The 27,361-nt window shown below is 34.1% G+C and overlaps 1 long non-coding RNA gene across 1 annotated transcript; it reads right to left on the bottom strand.

Moving 5' to 3' along the window:
- Positions 1–1,378: 1,378 nt before the first annotated feature.
- On the bottom strand, positions 1,379–10,542 carry LOC135712905 (uncharacterized). Its single transcript, XR_010518685.1, has 3 exons — positions 10,491–10,542; positions 9,998–10,038; positions 1,379–1,644 (listed from the first exon to the last, which is right to left on the bottom strand). It is a non-coding gene; the product is annotated as an uncharacterized LOC135712905 (long non-coding RNA).
- Between the last annotated feature and the right edge of the window lie 16,819 nt (positions 10,543–27,361).

The raw sequence follows: 27,361 nt of genomic DNA, 5'->3' as shown, positions 1-27,361 counted from the left end.
TTCAAATGCTTTCAATTATATTTACAACACATTAGAATTAGTAACATAATCGTGTAAACACTACACACCATTGTTGTTAGATAACATCATAAAAATGCGTACATAACTGTCAATGCTGAAGCTCCCGTTTCCCACCAGTCAGTTAACTGACCTTAGCTAACCTAATGTCATTGCGGCAACTCTCTATGCGGCAGGGGAACTATGCCATTAGCGCGCTAAGAGTTATTAGACCACTGACATAGGCGCCAATTTGTAGGTGACGAGGCACTTGGTGACATTACAGCGAGCTTGACGATTGTTGCAGCATTTTTTAATCAAACTAACAGTTAAGGTGTGTAGTGTTTACAAGATCATGTTTCTAGCACTAATGCTTTGTACAATTGAAAGCATTGGAAAAGTTAATTCTCATGTTTTGCACAATCAGAAAACATAAAATTGTACAAAAAAAATCATCCATTCTGGTAGACTATCTCTTAAATGCATACAGAATAGCCATTGCGTAAGCTCCCGTTTCCCACCAGTCAGTTAACTGACCTTAGCTAACCTAATGTCATTGTGGTAACTCTCTATGCGGCAGGGGAACTATGCCATTAGCGCGCTAAGAGTTATTAGACCACTGACATAGGCGCCAATTTGTAGGTGACGAGGCACTAGGTGACGTTACAGCGAGCTTGACGATTGTTGTATCATTTTTGAACGAACTACCAGACAAAGATGCCTACACAGCAAAAAAAAATGTAATATCGATCAACGTAATTCAAGCTGATGCATGAAATAATGATGTAATAGCAAAAAGCAGATACAATATTACATCAATGGATGTAATTTTGTTCGCAAAATCGATGTACATCGTACAATGTGATATTACACAACCGATTGATTGACTTGGTTGCAGCAGTTTCGATGTAATATTCAACAACTTTTTTTGCTGTGTAGTGTTTACATAATCAAGTTTCCAAATCTACAGGGCCACCCACATTAGATCCGGATCTGGAGCGATGCAGCAAAGTGACAGCTAAATATATTGTCTAACTATAAAATTTACGACAACGCAACGCAAGCAGATCTAATGTGGGTTACCCTTAAGGCACAGACAAACAGACGTAACTCTTTGAAAAACTTGTTCTTGAAAACATAGTATCTCAAAACATATAACCTCAGTAGCGACATCTCTCTGGCTTCTCGCGGAAAACAAGCTTGCTCGCTAGCTCGTAAACAATATTGCATAAAAGTTCTATAGAATATATAGAAACGTCAAAGTGATCCGATGCCAGCGCTGCGGCGAGTAGTTCGCGGAACTGATAATATTCAAATCAACCGTTAAATGCATGAACGAAGATACACAATGAAGAGTTACGTCTGTTTGTCTGTGCTTAAGGCCTGTGGAAGAGTGAAAACTGGTGGCCGCGTGAAACTTTAGGGAAATTCCCCAATAATTTGCAAAATTTAGCAAAACACAAATGCTCCGTCCATGTGTCGAACCACAAACGAAACTCGTCAGTTGGTGGGGATTGATGACTTCCTTGGTTGCTTTGGTGGTGTCATGCCTTCCTTCGAAAAGAAGCACAGCCGTGGATCCTGGCCCTTGAGTTGATGAGTCCAGGTCTAGGTGTTCAATTGCCTCCCTAGCGTAAGTGGTTGCCACTCGGTTGCAGAACATAGAACGATAGAAAATAAACAAGAAAACAAAGCCAAATTGAAGATTAATCCAGGGATTTTGCAATAAATATTTAGATGAGCTAAGACTAGAGAATGCTAGAGAAACTGAAAGACTATCAAAGCAAACTATGCACCTAGATCCAAATCTTTTCAGAAAACTTATCAATACGCATAGTTTGAACCGATGTATAAACATCATGCAGACATTGTTGTCTTTGAAATGTCTACGAGCCAGGTAAAGGGCCGAACCCAATGACACCAGGACAGCGGCATAGCGGTATAGGGGTAAATGTACATTTTAAGGTTAGTTAGAAGAACTACTAGAACTTCAGGGTAGTTCCATAGAGGTAACTCTAAGACCACTGGGTCCCGAAGAAAATCATTATTATTTTTGGCTCACTCAGTACCAGAACAACGGTCCCAAGCAGTCCCAAGCTATTTCACTCACCCCTGCATGTTCTGCATGAATCCACACACCCCTGATGTTATCTGTCAAATTTTCATAGCGAATCAAAACAAACATAGTGTAGTAATAGAATTTCAACTAGAATAGGGTACGTTAATCGTTTGCTTGGGACCAATAGGCTACTAAAGTGGTGAGCCAATTTAAAATCGTTAGTTTCGTATTGATTGTTGGTAGTTCTATAAACATCAGAAAAATACCAGATTTAATTTAATTTAAGTTAATAATTATTCTGAACCCGCATAAACGCGAACCATAAATTGACCTTACCTAAAATGGTTAAAAATTGTTTATAATCCCTGCTAAACTTTAACTGAAATGGTTATGGAACTTTACATGAACGTTTAATGATAAAGTTTCAACCTTATGTATTATGGTTTTTTGGAACTGGACCTTACAAATAATGGGTTGTTAAGAACCATTACCGTTCCAAATGCTTGTTTTCTCCATACATTTTCGGAAAGAGAACTATATTAGAACCTTTTAACTTATGGTTTGAGAACTTTAATGGTAATGGTTATGGTAGTCAGTAAGGTCCACGAATGGTTTTGTAACATCGATCAACTTTATGTGGAATATATCGCGAATTGGTTGCCTGTAATTTACTGATTACCAATTCACGTTATATTCCACGTAAAGTTGAGCGATAATACAAAACCATTAATGGACCTTACTGACTACCATAACCATTACCATTAATGTTCTCAAATCATAAGTAAAAACGTTCTTATATAGTTCTCTTTCTGAAAATGTATGGAGAAAACAAGAATTTGGAATGGTAATGGTTCTTAACAACCCATTATTTGTAAGGTCCAGTTCCAAAAAACCATTATACATAAGGTTGAAACTTTATCATTAAACGTTCATGTAAAGTTCCATAACCATTTCAGTTAAAGTTTAGCAGGGATTATAAACAATTTTTAACCATTTTAGGTAAGGTCAATTTATGGTTCGCGTTTATGCGGGAAGACCTACAACTGAACAGAAATTCAAACGATGTCCTTTTGATATTCTTTGAATAGTTTAAATTGATCAGGTATTATTCTGAGAACCTACAACTGATCAATAAATCAATCGAAACTTTTCGGATATTACTACAAGAGATCAAAATAAGCAGGAATTGTTTTGAAGACCTACAACTGATCAGAAATTCAAATAAAGTAATTTAGAAAATATTCGAAGTGGTCAGGTTGATAAGGATTAGAAATTAAAATCTTGAGATATTTTTCGAAGAGGTCAAGTTGATCAGGAGTTATTCTGAGGACCAACATCTGATAAAAAAATCGAATTGAAGTCGTTTGAAAATTTCTTCAGAACGTAGAATAATCGGAAATTGTTATGAAGATCTTACTACACCGAAGGTCGTAGATCTTCAGAGAAACTAGCAGAACTTTAGGGAAATTAAAAAAAAAAACTTCAGAGAAGTTTTAAAAAACTGAAATCTTTAGAGAAATCAAAAGAAAATCAGGGAAGTTCGTAGATCTTCTGAGTAATTTACAGCACTACAGTAATGTTTGTCGTCGTTTCGAGAAATAATCACTACTTTATGGATGTTCACAGATCTTCAGGGAAGTTTGAAGATCTTCAGAGAAATTAACAGAACTACAATGATGTTCGTAAATTTAAAGATAATTTTTTAGTTCCTAAGGGAAATTTATAGAACAGAATTTCAGAGAAGTTCGCAGAACTTTAGATAAACTCACAGAACTTCAGGGAAGATCACATAAATTTAAAGATCCTCGTACATCTAAGAGTTATTTTCAGTACTTCAGGGCAGTTCACAGAGCTTTAGGCAAATTGGCAGAACGTCAGGGAAAAATACTGAATTTCAGGGAAGATTGTTGATCCTCAGAGAAATTTGCAGAACTTAAAGGAGGTCTTCAGATAACTTTTTATTGCTTCAGAAAAAAATTGCAGAAATTCAGGAAAGTTTTGTAGACTTTTAGAGAAATTTTTAATATTTTAATGCTTCAGGGTAGTTCGAAGATCTTCAGAGAAATTCACAGACCTTCAGGGAGTACACAGAACTTCAGGGAAGTTCGAAGATCGTCTAAGTAATTTGCAGATTTTTAGGAAAATTTAACATAACTTTTACTTAACTTTAACTAAACTTTAACATAACCTTAACTTAATTTTAACTGAAATTTATTATAATTTAAATTTTAACATAACTTTAACCTAACATCAACTAACCATATCTTTAACTTCACTTTAGCTTTAACATAAATTTAACTAAACTTTAACATAACCTTAACGTAATTTTAACTTAAATTTAGCATAACTTTAATCTAACATTAACTGAACTTTAACTTAACTTAAGCATTAACATAACTCTAAATTAATTTTAACATAACTTTAACTTAATTTTAACTTAGCTTTCACATAACTTTACCTTGAACATTACTTCAACTTTAACTTCCCGAAAAAAAATTACAGTGAAATTTTCAGTGGAAACAATGCTCTAACATTCATATTTATTGTCGACAATAAAAATGATTGTTATAATGTTGTACTCTTCCGAAAACGGCAAAACTGCTACCTAGATGTACAATGAATGTACATAATAAAATGTTGTTACAATAATTTTTATCGTATTTTTCATTTATTTTATTGTTAACATGATTCGATAATGAACAATAATGAACAACTCTATTACAATAAAAATTGTTGTTACATTAAATATTGGTGTATTTTCATTGTGGGTTACTTCACGAACAATAAAAATAAATCTGATTGAAGCATGCAGACTATGAGAGGGTCAGCAACACTGCCAATGTAACTAAGATAGGCGCTGCTCGTATGGCTCTGGCTTTGACAGTTCGTTTGGCTCAAAATCAGGCAGTCCGCGTCCGCTCATATCTTATCCTAGACCCTCTCTAAAGCTTAATGGAGACCTTTTCCGTGCAGTCAACCCTAATAAAAATTGTATGGTTAATTTGCTTAACGACGTGTTCTGGGTATCATCCAAACCATTTGTGAAATAGTTCAATGATTTGGGTTATCGTTCGTTTATGGTTATTTTTTATTAGGGAATAATCATACAATAATAATAAAAAACTCCACCACTTGAAGATGTCAGAAAGGAACTCTCAGGTGGAACGAGGGGGACGACTCTATCTACGATGCAGAAAAGATTGTGTTTTACTGTGGCTAGCTGCACGCACGCTGAGTAGATAGAAGGAAGATTTATGTCGATTTTGAAGATTTCCTGCAAAAAGATGAAGCACGATGCAAGTAGATGGGAAAAATGAAAGATGATTTTTCGAAGATTGATTCGCTAGTATAAGATTTTTTGATCATCTAGAATTGAGATTTAGATGTGTCGCCCCCCTCGAGGTGGAAGCATATTTCATGGGCGATTCTCTCCAGTCGAATGCATTAACTTATCAACGGCGCTCAACCCCCAAGGAGACGTGACCTAGGGATATCGAGCGCAGGGGAGTTGGCCTGTATTTCTCACAAGTTCCGGATCGAATCTCGATCCATAACCAGTAAAAAAAAGGACCACCCATAACAGACATGCCACCCCCTTCCCTTCCCGGGGCAATGTTTTATTTTTTCGATTTATTTTTAAAATCGATAAAGTAGATCTGTCAAGCCAACACATACACTCTAAAGTACACTGTTATTTTTTTGATCAATAAATTCGCCAACCAACAGTAAAATAACAATAATATATTATGTTATTGAAAAAAAAATTATATGGGAAAATCACGAAAATTTCATTGTTAAGATACTTAACAACCCCCCTTTTTTATTGTAAATTTTCCATTTACCATGAAATTTACTGTTTTGTACAACATAAATCAAGGTAAATTTATTGTAGACGTAACAATATAAATCATTGTTAAAACAATAATTTTCGTCTTATTGTTACATTGTTTTTTAATGTATTTTTGTTGTTATTTTTTTTCGGGTTAACTTGAGCATAACATAACATAACTTTAACTTATCTGTAACATAACTTTAAGATAACGTTAACGTTAACTTAACTTAACTTAGCATTAACTTTAACTTAGCGTTAACTTAACTTTAACTTATCTTTAACTTAATCTTAACTTAACTTTAATTTAACTTTATCATAACTTAACCTTAACTTTAACTTCTCTTTAACTAAACTTAACCTTTTTTTACTTAACTTTAACATAACATTAATTTAATTTTAACTTAACTTTAACATAACTTTAACATAACTTTAACATAACTTTAACCTAACATTAACTTAACTTTAAATTAACTTTAGCATTAATATAACTCTCACATAATTTTGACATAACTTTAACTTAATTTTAACTTAGCTTTCGCATAGCTTAACCTTGAACATTACTTTAATTTTAAAATCATTTTAATTTTAACTTCACTCTAACGTAATTTTAACTTATCTGTAACATAACTTTAAGATAACGTTAACGTTAACTTAACTTAACTTAGCATTAACTTTAACTTAACTTTAACTTAGCGTTAACTTAACTTTAACTTATCTTTAATTTAATCTTAACTTAACTTTAATTTAACTTTATCATAACTTAACCTTAACTTTAACTCATCTTTAACTTAACTTTAACTTCTCTTTAACTAAACTTAACCTTTTTTTACTTAACTTTAACATAACATTAATTTAATTTTAACTTAACTTTAACATAACTTTAACATAACTTTAACCTAACATTAACTTAACTTTAAATTAACTTTAGCATTAATATAACTCTCACATAATTTTGACATAACTTTAACTTAATTTTAACTTAGCTTTCGCATAGCTTAACCTTGAACATTACTTTAATTTTAAAATCATTTTAATTTTAACTTCACTCTAACGTAATTTTAACTTTACTTTAACTTAACTTTAACAAACTTTAACTTATTTTTAACTTTAACATAACTTTAACCAAATTTTAACTTAACTTAAACGTTGTTGTTAACTAAATTTTAACTTAAATTTAACATAACTTTAATTTAACTTTAATGTAATATTAACTTAACACATCTTTAACTTGACTTTAACTTTATAATAACTTTAACTTAACTTTAACATAACTTTAACTGAACTTGAACTAAACTTTAACATAACCTTAAATTAATTTTAACTTAAATTTAACAGAACTTTAACCTAACATTAACTTAACTTTAATTAACTTTAAATTTTATCTTAAATTTAAAATAAGTTTACCATTAACATAACTTGAACTTAACTATAACCTAACATGAACTAAACAGATCTTTAACTTAACTTAAACTTTATAATAACTTTAACTTATCATTAACATAACTTTAACTTAACTTGAACTAAAGTTTAACAAAACCTTAAATTAATTTTGACTTAAATTTAACATAACTTTAACCTAACATTAACTGAACTATAACTTAACTTTAAATTTAATCTTAAATTTAAAATAAATTTAACATTAACATAACTTGAACTTAACCTAACATAAACTTAACATATCTCTAACTTAACTTTAATTAAACTTTAACATAACCTTTACGTAATTTTAACTTAAATTCAACATATCTTTATCCTAACATTAACTGAACTTTAACTTAACTTAAGCATAAACATAACTCTAATTTAATTTTGACATAACTTTAACTTAATTTTAACTTAGCTTTCACCTAACTTTACCTTGAACATTACGTTAACTTCAAAATTATTTTAATTTTAACTTTAACTTAAACTTAACTTTAAGTTAACTTATACTTAACATAACATAACATAACGTTAACTTAACTTTAACGTAACTTTAACTTAACGTTAATTTAACTTCAACTTAACTTTAACTTACCTATCACAGAACTTTAACTTTAGTTTAACATAACTTTAACTTTAAAATAACTTAAACTTAACTTTAACAAAAAATTAACTTTAAAATAACTTAAACTTAACTTTAACTTTAAAATAACTTTAACTTAACAATCTTTGTACAATTTCACTGGTTTAGATCAATCACGGAGTGCAACTATCGATACGTGCAGTCAGACTAAGCTAAGCTAAGCTAAGCTAAAATAACTTTAACTTAACAATAACTTAAACATAACTTTAACTTTACTTTAACATAATATTAGCAAAACTTTAACTTAAATTTAATCAAATATAACATAAATTTAATTTATTTTTTGCTTAACTTTACCTTACCTATAACATAACTTTAAATAAAGATTACCATAACATTAACTAAGCTCTAACATAACTTTAACTTTAAAATTACTTTAACTTAACTTTGACACAACTTTAACGTAACTTTAACTTATCTTTAACATTAATTTAACTTAACTTTACTATAAAATAACTTGAACTTAACTTTAAATTTAAAATAACTAAAACTTAACTTTAACTTTAAAATAACTTTAACTTAACCTAAACTTTACTTGAACCTAACTTTAACAAAACTTTAACCTAAATTTTACCAAATCTAACATAAATTTAATTTCTTTTTAGCATAACTTTAATTTTAAGATAGCTTTAACTTACCTATAACACAACTTTAACTTAATTTTAACATAACTTTAACTTTAAAATTACTTTAACATACCTTTAACATAACTTCAACTTAACTTTAACTTACCTTCAGCATAACTTTAACTTAACTTAAACTTTAAAATAACTTAAACTTAACTTTAACTCTAAAATAATCTAGACTTAACTTTAACTTAAAAATAACTTAAACTTTACTTTAACTTTAAATTAACTTAAACTTAACGTTAACTTTACTTGAACATAATTTTAGCAAAACCTAAATTTTACCAAATTTAACATAAATTTAATTTATTTTTAGCATAACTTTAACTTTAAGATAGCATTAACTTACGTATAACACAAATTTAACTTAAGTTTAACATAACTTTAACTTAGCTTTAACTTACCTTTAACATAACTTTAACTTACCTCTAACAAAACTTTCACTTACCTTTAAATTACCTTTAAATTAACTTTAACATCCCGCATAAACAATAACCATAAGAAGCGCCTAACCACCAATTCGGGATATCATCCCAACTTTATGCGGTATGGTCGTACCATCTATGACATCGTTAGTGTATGGTATCCGTTTATTAGGGATAACTTTAACTTAAGTTTAACAAAACTTTATCTTTCCTTTAAAATAACTATAACATAACTTTTTCTCTTACATAACTTTAACTTAACTTTAAACTTACTTTAACATAAATTTCACAAAACTTTAAATTAACTTTAACTCTACCTTAACATAAGTTAAACTTAATTATAACTTAACTTTAACTTTAACATAACTTGAACTTAACTTTATCTTACACATAACTTTAACTTTACTTTATCTTAACTTAAACATAACTTTAACTTAACTTAAACGTAACCTTAACTTAACTCTAACTTACCTTTAACGTAACTTTAAATAAATTTTAACTTTTACTTTAACATAAGTTTATCTTACCATCAACATAACTTTTACTTTAACATAATTTTAACTTAAATTTAGTTGTTACATACTTAATTTAACTTAACTTTAAATTTTACTTAACTATAATAAAACTTTAACTTAAACATAAACATCGGGATCCGGTATCGGAATGCGTTACATCAGTAAGGATGCTTAACTCAGCCGGATTCCTCCTGCGGATCAATTTTGGAAAATAGTTACATCAAAATTGATCCGTTGGAGGAATCCGGATGAGTTAATCATCCTTGTTGATGCTTTGCATCAGTCAATTAAATCCGCCGGATTCCTCCAGCGGATCAATTTTTGGAAGAAAAAAAAATACATCAAAATTGATCCGCTGGAGGAATCCGGATGAGTTAAACATCCTTACAATAAGGATGCTTAACTCAGCCAGATTCCTCCAGCGGATCAATTAAAAAAAAAAATAATTACACTTAATAACAAATTGTTCAATACTTACCTCTATTCCCGAACACCTCCGGAATTATTGGAAGCAGGCGGCTGAAAAAAAAACAATTACAAAATAATCAAAATTTTGGATCTGTTTGTTAGAATTTGTAATTATTTTTCAAAATTGATCCGCTGGAGGAATCCGGATGAGTTAAACATCCTTGTTGATGCGTTGCATCAGCAAGGATGCTTAACTCAGCCGGATTCCTCCAGCGGATCAATTTTGGAAAATAGTAACATCAAAATTGATCCGTTGGAGGAATCCGGATGAGTTAATCATCCTTGTTGATGCTTTGCATCAGTCAGTGAAATCCGTCGGATTCCTCCAGCGGATCAATTTATGGAAAAAAGTTACATCAAAATTGATCCGCTGGAGGAATCCGGATGAGTTAAACATCCTTTTTGATGCGTTGCATCAGTAAGGATGCTTAACTCAGTCAGATTCCTCCAGCGGATCAATTTTTAAAAATAATTACACTTAATAAAAACTGTTTAACACCTACCTCTATTCAATTTCCGTACACGTCCCAATCCGGAATTATTGGAAGCAGCCGGCTGAAAAAAAAAATACAAATTAATCAAAATTTTGGATGTTTGTTAGAATTTGTCATTATTTTTCAAAATTGATCCGCTGGAGGAATCCTGATGAGTTAAACATCCTTGTTGATGCGTTGCATCAGCAAGGATGCTTACCTCAACCGGATCAATTTTTGAAAATAATTACATCAAAATTGACCCGCTTGAGAAATCCGGATGAGAAATTACAAATAATAACACTAAATATAACAAATATTTGAATACTTACTGTTGCTACTTACTGTTGCTACTTACTGTTGCTACTTACTGTTGCTACTTTCCTTCGCGGCTCGGGTGAAGGAATTTGCGGTGCGCTCCGTGCACTCAGCCATCTTGTCTAGTTTGTTTATAAACAAACCAGACAAGATGGCTGAGCGCACGACAAAAAAAAACACACCAATTTAAAAACGTCAGTCTTTAAGTCGCCCAATGTCAAATGACGTCACTTTGTCGCCGGCAATTCGTGTGTAAAGCCCTACAGTAAAAGTATGGACGTCTGTCAAAAGTTGTTCCAATCGAACCGTCAAAATGCACCGCTTTGCTCGATTGGAACAGCTTTTTTCAGTTTTGTGGTGTCAGTCGTCCATACTTTTACTGTAGGGCTTTATTCGTGTGGGGTGCTGTATTCGTACACGGTAAGAAAAAAGTACCCAACGGCCAGTTCACTTTTACCTACTTTTGACTAGTTTGTCTCCTTCTCTCCTTCTAATGTTGTCAAAAACGGAGGAGCAAAACCACCCAACAGGGGTAGTAAGTGTATTCGTATACACGGATGCGGTATACACGCTAACTTGAAAGTACTCATTAATGAGTAAAAAAAGACCCATTTTGAAGAAAAGTGGTTTAACTCATTGATGATTAAACAATTTTACCCATTAATGAGTATCTGTTACCCATTAATGATTAACAATTACTCATTAATGGGTAACAGATACTCATTAATGGGTAAAAAATTTACTCATTTAATGAGTTAAGCCACTTTTCTTCAAAATGGGTCTTTTTCAACCATTAATAGGTACTTTCAAGTTAGCGTGTACAGCACACTATAGCCGACGTTATGTTTAACGTACAGAACAAGAGTAAAATCGGTTTTCAATTGAAACGATAATAATCAATTAAAACACTAATTCAAGAGCAAATTTTCATTACGTCGAATGTAACAAAGGTAAACAAAGTCGAGCTATCAGTGTCAATCGATTCTCCTGCTATTACACTATATACTGTCCGAATATAGGATTAAATCCCATTTTTAAATTTATTTACCAGTCAAATTGCTTTTCGACGTAATCACCTTCCGATCAAAATAGTTTTCGATGTTACTTAAGTCACCCAATTTGTATGGAGATGCCGTTTGACTTAAGTAACAGCGCTGAGAAACCCGTGAAAAGTGTACGTTCGTCGTTTCGCTTTCTCATTATTATAGTGAATAAATCGAACTGTTTGTTGTTAAGATGATTTCGGTGGTCCTAAAATGATAAATGGGCTGCACGTAAGGAGACGTAATTGATAATTCTCCCGAATATCCTGGTAAATACACTTTGACTTAAGTAACAATAGGGGCCACCAAACGACGTATAATAACTTTTGACTCAAAAACCAGTATTTTTTAGCATGAAAGCTAGCGATTTGCATTTGTATGATTAAAACCCTGCTAAATATGTTAAACATTGCTATCACTATGGGATTATTTGTGTTTAATTGGAAATAGGAATAAATTTTCGGTCATCCAAACAAAACTTTATTTTTCTCGGATCGGTGCGAATGTTACTTACGACATAATGAAAATTTGCTCTTGAATTAACTCTTGCACTGTAACGTCACCAGGGCATTGTTTTACATACAAATAAACATTGCCCACAGGGCATGCCAAAACTTCTTTCCCACTGCGAAAAAAAAAACTGTACACGGTCAATGAGATCAACGCAAATTTGAGTACAGTGTACTCAATATCGAAAAAAGTGCAGGATGAGTAAATTTGCCGCATGTTTTCCGCTGGAAAACCTCAAAAATCTGCCCTAAAATAAAAATTTACGCGAATCCAGAGAATCCAATCTTTGCTTTTCTCATATTCGGAACATGAGGGAAATTAATTCAAAACTGAGTTCCTGCACTTTTTGCGATTTATGAGTGAACTAACCTCAAATTTGGGTCGTTCTCATTCGCCGTGTAGTGCTGACTCAGGAAAAACAAACTTTGCATGCGGCGAGAGACCGAGGGACAACAATTTACATCGTTATGAACTTTGATTCTAATGTAACGTTTGGTTCTGTTGTCATTGGATGTATTCTGATGTTTTATGCGTGCAACAAATTACATCGTGATGATGTTTGATTCTAATGTAACGTTAGCTTCGGTTGTCATTGGATGTATTCTGATGTTTTATGCGTGCAACAAATTACATCGTGATGAAGTTTGATTCTAATGTAACGTTAGGTTCTGTTGTCATTGGATGTATTCTGATGTTTTATGCGTGCAACAAATTACATCGTGATGATGTTTGATTCTAATGTAACGTTAGGTTCTGTTGTCATTGGATGTATTCTGATGTTTTATGCGTGCAACAAATTACATCGTGATGAAGTTTGATTCTAATGTAACGTTAGGTTCTGTTGTCATTGGATGTATTCTGATGTTTTATGCGTGCAACAAATTACATCGTGATGATGTTTGATTCTAATGTAACGTTAGGTTCTGTTGTCATTGGATGTATTCTGATGTCAAATTTTACATCGTCAAGACGTTTGATTCTGATGTAACGTTTGAGGCTAATGTATTTTTATGTATTTGGACGTCACACTGACGTCTGAATACATTAAGATTACAGCAATACACGTTAAAATTTAATGTATTGAAGATGTCTGCTGATGTTTCCTACATTACAATTTCTATTCGGGTTGAATATTTCCAATATAAGCATGTATGTTAAATACAAGAAAAGTGCCCGAGCACATTAAAATGGTACAAATACAAGTACTCGTAAACATTTTACTTGCATTGAAAATGTATTTCGTAAGAAATTGCGGATTTTCTGATATTCTCCATACTGCAAAAATGATTTTACCAGCACTGGCGGGCGACATCTCTCGACTTTTCGGTGTAACTACCACACAAATGATGTAATTAATTGTATTCATCTATATTAGAAATATCAAATAGTAATGAACTCGTGCACTTTTTTGCATTTAAAACTGCTTATCAGGAAGATAATGAATAGAAACTAAAATCTCCATACATTTTCAAACGGCTTCATATCACTCTTATAAATAAGTACGGACGATATCACAAATGGCGCAATTATATCCCGTATGGTTAGTACGATAGCCCGAATAGGTGGTTAAGCACTTTTTATGGTTATTTTGTATGCACTGTATTTGTAAGACAACAAAACATGATTAATTAAGAAAAAAATCGTCAATACAGAAAATACAGATTTTTTAATAGAGTGGATACAGATTTTTTATAAAACCACCTGGCAGCTCTGTTGTCAATAGAGATTGCTAAGGTGTGATTGTGTCAGTGATTTGTTTTCATCGGGAAAAATTTCCGCTATTGGAAGATTGCCGTAAACGCTCGACGTAGATGTGGCCACTGCATGATGATGATAATGTTGACAGACTGCATATAAAATTCGTGAAAATTAGCGTTGAATCATAATTTTCATCAAGCCTGTGTAAAATCCTTCCAATATAACAATCGAATTGCAGAAGAAAACGTTTTTACGATCAGACTGATGTGCATCTTTGACTTTTCCAGTTGAACTTTCATAAGATATATTCATTTCATTTCACGGCTACATCAATGCTGCATCGTAAATATGATGGTAAACAGAAGTAAATTACTCAATTACTCAAAATAAAGATGATTTGTCATCTTGTTATCACTTTGAAGACCATCTAGCACCATTTTATAGTATGGTGCGTGTTGAGTAAATCAAGTTCCGTTGCGTTTTCCTTCGAAAATTGTGAGTATCAATCTGTTTACCTAAAAAAGGCTAAAATGAACATTTCTAGATAGAGCTGGAATTAGGGCCTAACAGCTTTTGTAAACAATGACTTCTCATGATGATTTCTAGCAATTCAAGGCTCACTAAGGCAAACAAACATCCTCATCGGGTATGGAAAGACTTCCCCTACCCGATGAGGATGTTGGTTTGCGTGGGTGAGCCTTGAATTTCTAGAAATCATCCAGAGAAGTCATTGTTTACAAAAGCTGTTAGGCCATAATTCCAGCTCTATCTAGATTTATCGAATATTAGCGTCCTATACAACCATTTTCATTATCACCAGCATGATACAATCTTTCCTAAGTAAATTCACTTAATTTCCACTTTCATCCTAGTGGAAATCGCACATATTCACCATTTTCCGAAAAATGCAGCTGCGCAGGAGGTAACCTCTCCCTGTGGGTGCAAACTTGTTATGCATAATTTTCCATGAAAACATCTCCGATCCATACCGAAATCATAACAGTTAGTTTGCAAACACGTTTTCTTACACGATTCAAGCAAAAGTATCCACCGGAAATTATTAGTTTTTCTTTATGGACCGATTTGCCCCAAAAATCGTCTGTTTTACTTGGAGAATTTGGAAACTATCCTCCTTCTAGTAGTTCTCACTTCGAAATGTAGGTGGCGAAATCTTGGAAAAGTTATGAGCGAGAGGTTACCTCTTGCGCAGCTGCATTTTTCGGAATATGGTGAATATGTGCTATTTCCACTAAGATGAAAGTGTAATTTAAGTTAATTTACTTAGGAAAGCCTGTATCATGTTGGTGGTAATGGAGAATTGGTTGTATAGGACGCCAATATTCAATAAATGTTCATTTTGGCCTTTTCTAAGCAAACATATTGAGACTCACAATTTTCGACGGAAAACGCAACGGAACTTGCTTTACTCAACACGCACCATACTATAAAATGGTGCTAGATGGTCTTCAAAGTGATAAAAAGATGACAAATCATCTTTATTTTGAGTAATTGAGCAATTTACTTCTGTTTACATCATATTTACGATGCAGCATTGATGGAGCCGCGAAATGAAATGAATATATCTTATGAAAGTTCAACTGGAAAAGTCAAAGATGCACATCAGTCTGATCGTAAAAACGTTTTCTTCTTCAATTCGAATGTTATATTGGAAGGATTTTACACAGGCTTGATGAAAATTATGATTTAACGCTAATTTTCACCTGAGTACTGCGGAGTAAATCGATTTCATTTTGCAAGCCAATGGAAAACTGCTTGAAAATTTGTTCAAGTTTAAAATTGTTTTGTTCTTTCTCAGTTGATTTCCGCCAAAATCTCTGAGCCAGGAGTGCTCGAGCCCCCATGACTCTATCAAAGTTTGTATACATACATTTTTCGCCAAAGTATGTTTACTGCAATTAAAAACTCAGCTGAGTCATAAAAACTATGCTGGTTTTTATACTTTCATCAATGAGCCCGTTGGTTTTTGTCTTCGAGCTTACAATTAAGAATGTGTTATGAAAAAGTATGAATAATTTTATGAGATTGCAATGCTTGACGAGAGGTAAGAACAGTAACTGAGTTTGTTGCTTCTGAATGTTTGGCTCCCGTTTGACAGTTCTGACTGGCTCCCAAGTGACAAGCACATTGAGTGAGTCCGCAGTACCCAGATTTTCACGAATTTTATATGCAGTCTGTCAACATTATCATCATCATGCAGTGGTGACATCTGCGTTGAGCTTTTACGGCAATCTTCCAATGAAGTTTTTTTTCCTGATGAAAACATTTTGCGTATACCTATGCGTGACGTTGTGTGCGTACGATAAACGTCAGCAATCTCTATGGTAAAATCCCGAAGGCTAGCGGATTTTGTCTTATCTCTTCACTCCACCATGGTACCAGTGAGCCATCCTCTCTTCATGCAAAGAGCTCTTTTTTATACTAGCGGTAGAACTTTGACAGATTCTTAATATTTGCAATACTTTTATATAAACCAGGACACTTGTTGCAAAATGATGCTGCTTTAAACTGTATGCATCAAACTCCGGTCGTTTTATTCTCTCATACACTATGAAATGAAATCAAAGTTTGATGCAATTGGTTCCAACAAAAAAATTTAATGGAAAAAGAAATGGTGCATACATTTATTATCTAAATTTATCATAGAGAAAGAAAATTGAAAAAAAAATACACGTGCAAATTTAAAGAAATAAACAAGTATTCGCTTGGAGTTTCTCAAATTTTTGGTAATAATTACAGAAAAGCAATACGCATCGCTTTCATAATTGATATGTAAACAGTTAACCCATGGCAGCTTAAAATTACGTTTTTAGGTGACAAGTCATAAATTATAAATTAAGCTTTATAATTTAAAATAAAGAACGATAGATATATAATAAAAAATAAAGAACGTAAATTATTATGGCAAAACAAAGACATGAGTTCAAGAGCGCTAAGAAGATATAGAATTACAAACCACATTTGAAATATTTTAATAGAATTGACTACCCCCTTGATCTCCTTTCTCAATTTACAGCTGGTATAACCAGTTTGACAGATCGATGTCCTACTATACCACTTGAAATCACTGAAATGGGGTCGATTTTTTATGACCGAGTTCCATATATGTTATGTGGTTTTAGTCATCCTTTACGTTTAAGTTTTAAATTAGTTCAAAATGCTTTCCCTTGTCCTCCCTCCAAATGATCAATAAATGTAATCCCTAATCTCGAGTAAGCCGCGAGTAATCGGCCCCCGTTCTACTAACATTAGTTGATAGATATGATATTAATGTAAAAAATATTTGGCTCCGCAAAGCTAACGCATTTGAGCCTTGACAAATAAATGGATTATTAAAAAAAAAAAAAAAAACTACGGTGCATACAAGATATATATTTTTTTATTTTGATCCTAAGCCACTTAGATTTACTGTCCAGCCATGTTATTTTTAAGTCAAGAATTCTTCTTAAGTTCCTTTACAACTTTCTTGGCAATTAGATTCTTTTGAAATTCTGTTCTAATTTTGGTTTTTTTTTAAACTCAACTCTCTTCTCAGAAAACGTCAAAACTCTCTTCTGATTTTTTTCCCTTCTTCTCCTCTATTTTATTTTTACTATAATCAGAATACGATGACTTTGATATTTTTATCGGAATCCCTTTTGAAGTTATTTTTGACGTAGGACTACGTCTGTGAATTCTATATGGGGGTACACTAAGTGAAAACCGAAAATGGAACATGTAACGAAAATATGAAAGATTTTGAACGTTAATAACTCAGCTGCCCCTGGACCAATTTCAATAATTTTATCACCAATCGATCAAACATATTTCTAAGGATTTGTTTCAATTAAGACTTCATCATAACGTCTATATTAAAAATTGCACGAATGTGCAACTGTTCCTATGATAATTAAAACTATCACCGATTGCCTGCGGAATCGATTTCCCTACCACAGATTTCAAAGTTGAATTCCATCCGGTCTCACCAAACGGTGTTTATAAAAACACCGCTTCGTGAGTGGTGGTGTTCTCCAGTACACAACGACAGGCTCCCCACATGCAGCTAGCTATCAAGGCTGTCCATAACCGCTGCTCGGATTCAGTTCCAATCACCGTGTGTGTTGGTGTCCGGTCGTCGACACCATCATCATCATCATCACATCTAACGGTCGATGCGGGAAGCACAATTGACGGCGATGAGATGAGGAATATAGAGAGAGGGACAATGAGAATCATTGATATGCGATACGAGATTAAGGAGAACATAAACAAAACTGATTGGATAACTAATGATAGTGTTGTTTGAAAAACTTTGGATTTATATCGTAAAATTACAGTGAAATAATTTACATTTATGAGATAAATTATTTATAAAATACTAAACTGTTATATAACTAAACGCAGAAATTAAATTACAGGCTAGATATTATAACTAAAAGTACTCTGTTGTGACTAGTTTAAAAAAAAAAACAAAAACGGAGACTGAATTGTAAGTAGAAAGCCTAAAATTTATTAGAAAACCTATTATAAAATAAAACTTATTTCTAGCTTTAAGCTGATACACACTTATTGCTGAGTGGTTTATTGCTGAAAGAACTCCGAGAAAATGTGTCTGTCAGATCACGATTGTACACACACGTATCTTTTGGACGGGTCGAATTTGCTTGACCACCGTATAATTTGGATGGCTTCCAGTTTCTCTTCCACTGCCCGCTCCGCTCACGTTGATATGAGAATGAAATTTAAGGTTTTCCATAAACCATTAAAGAAATTAATAGCGAATTCGTTTATTATTCAGTTCCAACCTGGATCGGGTATCAAGATTGGGTCTGCTTGTTTTCTGACAAACGTCAGTTTGCTCGTTTGTTTTTAAAACCTAGCTCAGGTTGAGGTTCGCACTGACAAAAAGTTCGGTTTCGCACTGGGTTGGAACTGGTTCCAACCCCGATAATAAACGAATTCGCTATAAGAATGTAAACACAATCACAAAAGTCATTAGAACTTCAGGGTTGCCAAACTTATGAGTCATTGACACCTTGATTGGTACGCTTCGGCCTACTTCGGCATGTTAGGCGCAGCGCTTTGCACAGCTATCGGAACTGCAAAATCTCACGGAACATAATAGGGTGTGCAGAGTTGAATACCCCTTTCACTTCGCTGCTTGTATAGCTGATCACGTCAGATGTTCGAACAATTTGTGCAAAATCAAGTTTTTTCTCTCAATCTGGCACAACTATTGTTAAACACACAAATTACAAATCATTTTAGAACCGACCACTAGGAGCGCTGCTGTAAATAAATTGTCGGGATTCTCTGGATTTGAATCACTCTTAAGTTCACTTTAAGTTCGATTAAAAAATTATGTACTACTTTAAAAAGCCTTAATTACCTCATGTACTTTTTTAACGCTACGGTTCTGAGTATTGAGTGCCCTAGCATTTTTTTTTCTTTCAGAGTGCGTTTTACTTCTTTTCCCTTATAGTATTGTCAGGAATAAACTGCGCTTTTTACGTGGCGTATTCGTGGCGGATTTCTTCAACCCGTACTTTTTGTTTCAATCAGAGTATTGAATAACAGCAGCACAGTGTAATGCTAAGAAGTTCCAGTTTCCGATTCTGTGGGCATGAATGCAGCTTCAGCTTCTTTCAACGCGAAAACTGGCGGCAAAATCAATAATAGAAGACGTTAAATTGGAAAAGTTTTTCCGTCAATGCAAATGAACCACCCCCGTGTGCCTTTGCTTTGACTTGATTAAATTTGATACGGTCTTTGATTCCCACGGGATGAAGTAATAAAAAGGATTCAGGAGAAAATTCAGTGCGAAAATAGCATAATTTTTTTTCTTTGCATAATGTTATATATTATTTTTTTTTTCCTTTTGAGCCTACCTGGTGTTCTTCAGCACGGTGTAACAAAGTAAATAGTTTGATGTTGAATAAACGGAGTAAAACAAAGCATACAGCACATTTTATTCTTTGAATGCAATTTCCAACCATGCAGATGTCACCCAACTTTATTCATTAGACAAAGCACAGTGGCTGCCAACTGCAGGTGACAGAAAAATGTCTTGCCTTACTTTCCAAAGAAACGGATTAACACCACATCGACCCGAAAGCTGCACCGGGTACATAATTCATGTAGCGACAAAATTACTAGCTTTGTCCCACATCAACTCAGCTAACAATTGTACCTGTTTCTCCAAATGTGAAAGCCAACAGACGTGCGAGGAACTTCCTTCACAGCATCATCGGAACCTACCAGCGACTCCACTCTGCACAGACGGATATGCTAGGTCCTAGGGCTTGAGTGTGTGTTTGTATGGGTCGTGTTGCTGCACAATGGAACAGTGAGCAAACACTTTCCTCCGTTTTCTGCTTTCCACTTGACACTTTGTAAATTGCATAAACTATTTTCCTTCCAATTCGTTTTCCTTTTATTTTGTCGCACCTCCACGATGCTCAAGCATTTTTCACTTTTTTTTTATTTTACTTCCCATCCCTAGCCACATGAAAGTCCCACTTTTACGCCAACCGTGACATTATTCAGTTAAAGTTTCGTTGAGTGCAATGTTGAAATATGGCTATTTTTTTTTGTCCTTCGGTCCTAAAAACGTGGGCGTTATTTTTGTAAGGCTTTACGTAGAACGATTCTCGCTTGCTGTTTAACCTATGTATAACTGCCAGGTAGGTGGGTGGGGTTGTTAACGATACGATGGAGGAAAGTAAATTTACTTTAAACTTTTTATTTTTCCCACCGTGCTGGTGAAATAAATACCGCACCACGGCAACTGTTTATTTTTTTAAGTCAAGGACATTTATCAAGGAACCACGGTTGCGGTGGATGATGAAGTGCTCACCAAGTTCATCTCTTCATCAGAAAAGAGTGTTTATACGGAGCTGAAGGGTAATTGTACCAGTTTGTATGGTGTTTTAAAGCGTAATAACATCGTTTAAATTGACCAATCTGCAGCTCAATACTGGCTCTCGTGCAACTTTTTGCAATTCTTGACAGAATAAATCGGCGATATTGTACACAAGTTTGTTGTTTCTGCAATTTGAGGCTCAACATTATACGAGGAAGTTTTAAGTAATGGCTATTGGTTATCAGCTTGCACAGTATATAGGGTTAAATGGCTCTAATCTATCCTATGGATCTAAGATTGGGCCCATCGCAAAACATTTGCTATTTATCAATTTTATCTAGATGAACGCGTCATTATGACGGTACTTATGGATATTTTTGGTCGCTATTGAAAATTTAGTCGATTGCTGAATTTATGTATGGGACCACATTAGAGGCATAACCAGAGATTTTTATGCCTCAGAAAGATCCTACCAATCTCGACTGGGATTGAACCCAGACCCATTGGAGTGAGAAAGCAGTCACGCTTACCACTTCACCAATGGCGCTGGCTATGCACATACATTAGATATTTATTGTTTTTATTTATTTATTTGATTATTTATTTGTTTATTCAAGATTCATCATCAGGCTTTGTCGATGATGATTACTTAATGCATGAATGTATAGCACCAATGACTGATACATTATAATTACAACAGGTTTACAGAAAACAATATTTGTTTTTAGCTCATATCAAACAAGTCTTTGTAGCAACTCCTGTTGATGTATTCTATTCTTTGTACTCCTTAGTTAGCAAAGAGTTATGGAAAATTTTGAAATCTTTATTAAAACCTAGTAATTGCAAACCGCGGTCCATAACTTTTAATGGCACATTAGAACAGTCAGAAAAAATAATTGTAGCTAAGTTTAATGATTATTTCGTAGATAGCGTTTCATTGATTAATCAACTTTGAATTAGTCGTTGAACCTGACGAAATAAAACAGCCAGTTAATAGTAGTTGCAGATTTGAAGTTTTCACCCAATGACATTAGATGAACTTAGAGTTATTTGTTTTTCATTAGGAAAATCGGCTGAAGTAGATAATGTTAATGCTAGAGTTATTCAAGATTGCTTTCATGTCATTGGCCACATCTTGCTGGACCTTATTAATGAATCATTACAAACTGGACATGTGCCACAAATTTGGAAGAAATCCTTAGTGGTCCCTATTCAAAAAGTTGCTGGAACGATTACAGCCGAAGAGTTTCGTCCCATCAACATGTTGCACACTTTAGAGAAAATTTTAGAACTTGTTGTTAAAGGCCAGCTGTTGGAGTATTTAAATAGTAATAGTTTGTTGATACCAGAACAATCGGGATATCGGGAAGGTCATTCTTGTGAAACCGCGTTGAATATGGTGTTAGCAAAGTGGAAAGACAACATGGAGCGTAAAGATACGATTGTTGCTGAAAAGCGCTTTTGAAACAATTTCTAGGCCCTTATTGTTAAGATCAATCAAGCGCTTTGGAATTACGAGTACTGCATATAAATGGTTTGAAAGCTATTTGTCTGACAGAACTCAACGGACTGTTTTTAATGATTCTGTTTCCAGTCCCGTGGGGAATAACCTTGGAGTGCCCCAAGGAAGTGTATTAGGGCCCCTGTTATTTATTATGTACATTAATGACTTGCGACGTGTTTTACGATTTTGCGACATTAATCTTTTTGCAGATGATACTGTGTTATTCATTGCAGCTAAGGATTTAGATTATGCCGTTTTACACTTGAATGAAGATTTGCGTTCTCTAAGTAGATGGTTGAACTATAAACAGTTAAAATTGAATACAAGTAAAACTAAATTTATGGTAATTTCGCGGAATAGAGTAAATGAGAACGTCTCTGTTGTAATTGATGATGAGACTATTGATCGCGTTCGGGAGATTAAATATCTTGGCGTGATTATTGATGACACACTTAAGTTCAACTCTCACATTGACAATGTCATCAAGAAAATTGCCAAGAAGTATGGAATTTTATGTCGACTGAAAAACGATTTAACTATTGCCAGTAAAATACAGCTATACAAATCCATCATCTCTCCTCATCTTGACTTTTGCCCTTCCATTTTATTTCTGACCAATGCAACACAAATATCGAGATTATAGCGCTTGCAGAGTAAAATAATGCGTTTGATTTTGAGATGTAATAGATTCACTTCCTCAACTTTGATGTTAGACGCCTTACAATGGTTGTCGGTGAAGCAAAGAATTGTATATTTGACTATGGTGTTCATTTTTAAAGTAGTTAACGGTTTTCTGCCTCGGTATTTGTGTGATCGAATTGAAAAAGGAAGTGACTTTCATAGATATAATACTAGAAACGTGGTTGAAATAGGAACACCACATTTCTTGACTTGTGCTTCACAAAATTCATTATATTATAAAGGAATAAATGTTTTCAATTCGATGCCTAGACATATCAAACGTTCAGAAACACTTACAGAATTTAAAAGACACTGCATTTCACACGTTAAAACTGTCTTTTGAACAGTTATCCAGTGATTTTTTTTTTATGAATTGACAAATTATGTATCTTGACGAAGTTATCTCTAACGAATTATTTTATATGGATAGCTGTCATAACGATTTTTTAATAATTATTGTAGCACTGCAAAAACTATTTCTGTTCGCCACGAGGGTGTTGATGGATTTTTAATATTTGATTTAATAGTAGATTAATTTAAAAAAAGTAGTCTACAAAGGTTTAAGCCTCGCGCGCGTATTACGGATATAGAGGACTGAATTTAACATTTGATAAAAAAAATGCAATTTTGAAGCTTATTTGAAAGATACCTTGAGTTAGTAGTAAGTTTTCTGGCAAATGTTAGGGGTTCGTGAGCATTCCTGACATTGCTGAAAATTATGATAGCATCAGATTGCGGGGTTGCTAGTGTAATAGGATGCTTTGTTGATTGTTAATTAACTCTAGATTGCTTGTAATACTTATGAATATTTTAGGTGGACAAAAAGGCGAGCTAAGAGGTGGGCGCCTGAGCTTTTCCACATTTATATCGCTGTGAAGCAACTGTAAACTCTAGAGGAAATTTATATCTGTAACTGAAACCAGTTCGATTTTGTTTGCCAACCTGGTTAAAATGTCATATTTAATTATCTTAAAGATAAATCGTCCAGCTCAAACCTTTGAAGGGGTAAGAGGTGGGACTATCATCATCATCATCATCATCATCATGGATACACTTGTGATATCAGGCCACGGTGTCTTTAGTGAATAACTTTAAAACAAAAAAAATCGGCAGTCATTAAGCCTTAAATGCATGATTTTTTTTTTATTTCTCGGTGAATTTTTTTTCTTGTGATTGATATTGGGCTAATAAATACGGAACAAGTGATACAAAACACTTAAAATGTGATTCGATACTTTATTTTCCAAAAACAAAGGTGTGTTGCCAAATGGCAACACTATGCGTTAGACGATAAAATAATGACCTCACATTCAAACGCCAAACGCATACCCCAAGTAACATTTTAAGTTTTATGAAATACTACAAAGCAACTATAAAACAACATTCATAAAACCTTGGTCAAGACAATTTTGTCATTAATGCATGCACCAAAACCTCAGTCTTACAATATATCTAGTTGGCCCGCCCTGGAGAAGTTTCTGAAGGATGTATTCTCGAAGCTCTTCAAGATTGATTTACTGCAAAATGTTGTATGACGACCCAAGTAACATTTAACGTTTTATGAACTACTACAAGGCTTCTATAAAACAACATTCATAAAACCCTGGTCAAGTTAGCTTTGCCTTTATAGCATCCACCAAAACCTCATTGAGACTAGAATCTGTCTAGTTGGCCCACCCTGAAGAATGTTCTTGCATGCAAAAAGGTTATATGACGAATGCATTGAGAACCATTTAAAATCCTTATTATAAGTACAATAAAAGCCATTTAGCACCCACACTTGTGCCATTTGCCTTTGACACTTGCTAAGCGCACTAAAAATAAAGCATCAGTCAAGATAAAAAGGAATACATAAATATCTTCCGATTTTGCCAAATTAATTGTTCAAAAATTAATGTGTCAAAAATCCTCATAAATTTCTTTATTTAATTAAAAAAAACACTAAATTTATCGAAACTCATATTGTGGTCTATTTTAAGGTGAGAGATTAAATCGAATAATCCTTCGGAAAATCGAAAAAAAAGTCCGCCTTCGGAAAAAGTTTATTTGACTACTAATTTTTATTTTAGGAAACAAAGTTTAGTTATCCGTAATGTTAATCATTGCTCCTAGTCCAGACAATTGAATGATTTTCGTAATATCTATTACTGCTCATTGATGAACTGATGAGAATAAATTTATTTTAAAGCAATCTTGAAAAACGAAGATTGTAAAAAAGCAAATGGAATAGGGTTAACTACCTCATTTCCGGCCTGTTAAGCACAACCCGCACTTAGTCTTTCTTAATCAATCGTAGTTTAGCACAAAACGGAATGTTATTATTACTGATGGCTTCCAAATTTATTTACCTTTCCGTACGTACCGTAAGATTTGATAAAGAGAAACCAATCGTTGAGATATTGTCAAAAGTCTAACACTGCTTCTTGACGCCAAACTCGGCCTACGGATTCTAAACTCGGCCTAACGCATTGAAACGCCATTGAAACACCAATGAATTCACTTCGATCAATCTGCTGAAGATAAAACATGATTCGGTAGGAGCGCTTCTTTTGTTTTTGGGAATAATGGGTGCAAACATTCATATCACGCGTTCTCATTGACTTCGTTCGGTAGCTTACTAACTAAAGTATCGTATCAAACGCATAATTGACTTGTTAACTCTGAAATCATGGATTTATTTGAAGTTTTCTGCTCGATTGGCCCAAAATGGGCGATTAGGCCGAAGTAGTTCTGTACAATATTAACAATATGGCAATAGCATAAAGGGTGATACGGTCAAAATTTGGTCAATATCAACTTGACGTATTTCTTTCAATTTTGCATTTAAAAAACCTGAACACCCCTCATTTTGAAGGTGTGTGTGTGTAGAATGTTGCTCCTATTTTGATTTTGGAATTCACTCTTCAGTTGTCAAAATGCCGTCCAAGCAAGAAGAGCAGCGTATCAAAATTTTGCTCGCGCATCGCGAAAATCCGAGCTACTCGCACGCAAAGTTGGCAAAATCGCTAAAAGTTGCCAAATCAACCGTTACAAATGTAATTAAAGTGTTTGGGGAACACCGGAAGCCGCTGAGACGACAAAGAGAGTTGCCGGTAGTTTCAAGCGAAACCCTAACCTCTCTCTCCGAGATGCCGCAAATAAGCTGGGTGTATCGTCTACAACCGTGCATCGAGCCAAAAAACGAGCCGGACTATCGACTTACAAGAAGGTAGTGACTCCAAATCGCGATGATAAACAAAATACGACGGCCAAAGCGCGATCCCGGAGGCTGTACACGACGATGCTGACGAAGTTTGACTGCGTGGTAATGGACGACGAAACCTACGTCAAAGCCGACTACAAGCAGCTTCCGGGACAGGAGTTTTATACGGCAAAAGGAAGGGGTAAGGTAGCAGATGTTTTCAAGCACATAACTGTTTTGGCCGGATTTGGCATCTTGCCATTACGGTAAAAAGGCCATGGAGTGGTACGCCGCCAACAACGTGCAGGTGGTTCCCAAGGACAAGAACCCTCCCAACACGCCAGAGCTCCGCCCAATTGAGAAATACTGGGCTATTGTCAAGCGGAACCTAAAGAAGACCAAAAAAACTGCTAAGGGCGAGCAGCAGTTCAAGGCAAACTGGCTTTCTGCGGCGAAGAAGGTGGACAAGGTGGCTGTACAAAATCTGATGGCAGGGGTCTAGCGTAAGGCCCGGCAATTCGGATTTGGAAAAGCGGAAGCCTAACTGAATATTTTTCCTGAATTTTATACTAATTGAACTTGAAAAAGAAATTTAATTTGATTTTTTAAATAAACGATTTCACCGATTTACACGCGTTTTCCCTTGACCAAATTTTGACCGTATCACCCTTTAAACATTAATTTTCCATAAGCCATTTGTGATAAAGCTGTTTTGCTTTCATGAAATCGCTAACAAATGCAAAACATTTTAATAACATAATTTACAGACTGAATTGTTTTCATCTAAATTCATTTTGCTTGACCTATTCCGTTTAGTTTTATGACGGCATTAATGGTGGAAATGTTGCCTGGAAAAAGTTTCGTTGTGCGGTCATTGCAACGATGTTCTACTCCAGCGTTGGATCAACAAGTTGCGTGACATCGGTGATAAGGGCAATTCATCTGTTGGAAGCAGTTACTCAGGAAGTGAGTCTTCGTAACTTAGAACAGGTGGAAGCTCAATCGTTCCCGAAAAGTTTTCCTTCTTCCGGATGAGTTTCCTGTCAGCAGTTTTCCGCAGTCCCAGTTTGGCGCTGATGCTATTCGGATCATCATCGCAACGTTATT

Source organism: Ochlerotatus camptorhynchus, unplaced genomic scaffold (genome assembly GCF_037179485.1).
Source record: "Ochlerotatus camptorhynchus isolate MF236.1 unplaced genomic scaffold, CSIRO-AGI_Acam_v1.1 ptg000516l, whole genome shotgun sequence".
In the NCBI taxonomy this organism is placed as follows: Eukaryota; Metazoa; Arthropoda; class Insecta; order Diptera; family Culicidae; genus Ochlerotatus; species Ochlerotatus camptorhynchus.
Note: the sequence above shows the minus strand (reverse complement) of the source record. Positions and strands in the feature narration are given on the sequence as shown.